This window comes from Phoca vitulina, unplaced genomic scaffold (assembly GCF_004348235.1).
Source record: "Phoca vitulina isolate PV1807 unplaced genomic scaffold, GSC_HSeal_1.0 scaffold18, whole genome shotgun sequence".
NCBI classification, from domain to species: domain Eukaryota; kingdom Metazoa; phylum Chordata; class Mammalia; order Carnivora; family Phocidae; genus Phoca; species Phoca vitulina.
The window spans coordinates 6,368,121-6,371,282 of record NW_022589721.1 but is presented as its reverse complement, the minus strand read 5'-3'; the positions used below and the strand labels follow the sequence as shown (position 1 = coordinate 6,371,282).

The window sequence follows — 3,162 nt, the reverse complement described above, 5'->3', positions numbered from 1 at the left end:
TTAATTGCCTTATGTAACTGGCTGCTCCCATGGTAGGGGCATAGATATTTACAATTGTTAGATCTTCTTGTTGGATAGACCCTTTAAGTAGGATATAGTGTCCTTCCTCATCTCTTATTACAGCCTTTGGTTTAAACTCTAATTTGTCTGATATAAGGATTGCCACCCCAGCTTTCTTTTGGTGGCCATTAGCATGGTAAATGGTTTTCCATCCCCTCACTTTCAATCTGGGGGTGTCTTTGGGTCCAAAATGAGTCTCTTGCAGACAGCATATCAATGGGTCTTGTTTTTTAATCCAATCTGATAGCCTGTGTCTTTTGATGGGGGCGTTTAGCTCATTTACATTCAGGGTAACTATTGAAACATATGAATTTAGTGCCATTGTATTGCCTGTAAGGGGACTGTTACTGTATATTGTCTGTGTTCCTTTCTGGTCTATGTTGCTTTTAGGCTCTCTCTTTGCTTAGAGGACCCCTTTCAATATTTCTTGTAGGGCTGGTTTCGTGTTTGCAAATTCCTTTAGTTTTTGTTTGTCCTGGAAGCTTTTTATCTCTCCTTCTATTTTCAATGACAGCCTAGCTGGATATAGTATTCTTGGCTGCATATTTTTCTCGTTTAGTGCTCTGAATATATCCTGCCAGTCCTTTCTGGCCTGCCAGGTCTCTGTGGATAGGTCTGTTGCCAATCTATTGTTTCTACCATTGTAGGTTACATATCTCTTCTCCCGAGCTGCTTTCAGGATTTTCTCTTTGTCTCTGAGATTCGTAAGTTTTACTATTAGATGTTGAGGTGTTGACCTATTTTTATTGATTTTGAGAGGGGTTCTCTGTGCCTCCTGGATTTTGATGCCTGTTTCCTTCCCCAAATTAGGGAAGTTCTCTGCTATGATTTGCTCCAATATACCTTCTGCCCCTCTCTCTCTTTCTTCTTCTTCTGGGATCCCAATTCTAATGTTGTTTCATCTTATGGTATCGCTTATCTCTTGAATTCTGCCCTCGTGATCCAGTAGTTGTTTATCTCTCTTTTTCTCAGCTTCTTTATTTTCCATCATTTGGTCTTCTATATCACTGATTGTCTCTTCTGCCTCATTTATCCTAGCAGTTAGTGCCCCCATTTTTGATTGCACCTCATTAATAGCCTTTTTGATTTTGACTTGGTTAGATTTTAGTTCTTTTATTTCTCCAGAAAGGGTTTCTCTAATAACTTCCATGCTTTTTTCAAACCCAGCTAGTATCTTTAAAATCATCATTCTGAACTCTAGGTCTGACATCGTACTAATGTCCATATTGAGTAAGTCCCTGGCAGTCGGTACTGCCTCTTGTTCTTTTTGTTGAGGTGATTTTTTCCGTCTTGTCATTTTGTCCAGAGGAGAATAGATGAATGAGAGAACAAACTGCTAACAGGGTAACAACATCCCCAGAAAATATACTCTAAACAATTCAGAAAAGACCTGAAACCGGGGGAAAAGAAAGGGAAAGAAAGAAAAAAGAAAAAGCAAAAAAAAGAAAAAGAAAAAGATAAAAACAAACAAAACAAAAAAAACCAGAATATGATCAAATATGATCAGGCTGGTGCATAGATCAGTGCCACACACTAGATTCTGGGTGTATTTTGGTCTGTTAGAAGAAAGTGCCTCCCAAAATTTTAAAGAAAGAAAAACTTATATATGTACAAAAATAAGGGTCGATATGATGAAGGGATGGAATATGATTGTAAAGATGAAAATTATAAAAAAATTTATAAAAGGAATTGATAAGAAGTTGTTTGAAAAAAGAAAGAAGAGGATTTGAAAAAAAAAGACAGAGAATGTGATCAGGCAGGAGACTAGAACAAAGCCATACACTAGAGATTTAGGGTATATTTTGGTCCGTTAGAAGAAACTATATCTCAAAATTTTAAAGAGAGAACAACTTATATATATATGCCAAAAAGGGGTAACTACAATGAAGGGATAGACTATGACTCTAAAAATGAAAAATAAAAATGTTTTTTTAAAAAAGGGATTGATGAGATGTTGGTTGAAAAAGGGAAAAAGAAAAATTCAAAAAAAAAAGACAGTTAAAAAAAAAACTAACTTGGAAAGACTAAAGACTCATGGTAAAAAAAGCCATGAATTCTATGTGCAGTATTCCCCTAGCGCTGGAGTTCTGCCGTTCTCATTGATCAGTAAACTTGGTCTTGGCTGTCTGTTCTTGCTGATCTTCTGGGGGAGGGGCCTGTTGCCGTGGTTCCCAAAAGTCTCTGCTGGAGGCAGAATTGCCCCGCCCCTGCCCAGTGGGGGTTAAGTAATCTGCTTGGGTTTGCTCTCCGGACCTTTTGTTCCCAGCAAGCTTTCCGTTTGGCTTTGGAGGATGAGAGTGAAAATGGCGGCCTCCCAATCTCCGCCCTGGAGGAGCCGAGAACTCGGGGCCCCGCTCCTCAGTGAGCCCCAGAGAAAAGCAGTCAGTCACTCCCGTCTCCCCGGTTTCCGGCTGGGCTGCACTCCGAGCTCACCCGGCCTGTGACCGAGGGTTTCTATCTCTGGCACCTGACTCGGTGTGGAGTCTCCAAACCCAGCAGATCCCTGCGGTGTGCTCCCGCGCCGCTCCTCCCGGGGGAAGAAGGGGGGTCTCCCCGGATCTGCCGCTTGTTGGGTCCCTGCTGGAAGAGCAGTGGCCCGACTGTGCCGCGGATCACAGTTTATGGCAACCCCGAGCTGAGAGCCCGCTGCTCGGCTCAATCTCTGCAGCCGGCTTCCCTGCTCCGATACCTGGGAGCTCTGCTGCAGTCAGGCACCCCCGGTCTTTCTGTGACCCCGAGGGTCCTGAGACCACACTGTCCTGCAAGGGTTCCATCCCCGCTTAGCCACTGGAGCCACGTCCCACAGCGGAGCCGACTTCTATTAGCAATAATCGTGCCTCAGATAAACCTCATTGGCTATGATACTGCCACTGCGCAAAGCTAGAGCCGACTTCTAAAAGTTCTAATTTTGTGCTCCACTGCTCTATCACTTGCCAGAAGCGGCGACGGAGGCCCCCTCCCCCGCCATCTATCCTCCCGAATATCACCTCGGATTCACTTCTCCGCACGTCCTACCTTCCAGAAAGCGGTCGATTTTCTGTTCAGAGAGTTGTTGCTATTCTTTTCTTCGATCTCCTGTTGAGTTCGTAGGTGTTCAGAGTG

The 3,162-nt window shown here is 43.4% G+C and overlaps 1 non-coding gene across 1 annotated transcript; it reads right to left on the bottom strand.

The window, feature by feature from the left end:
- Positions 1 to 2,808: 2,808 nt before the first annotated feature.
- On the bottom strand, positions 2,809 to 2,942 carry LOC116639626. Its single transcript, XR_004300877.1, has one exon. It is a non-coding gene; the product is annotated as a U4 spliceosomal RNA (small nuclear RNA).
- Positions 2,943 to 3,162: the final 220 nt, after the last annotated feature.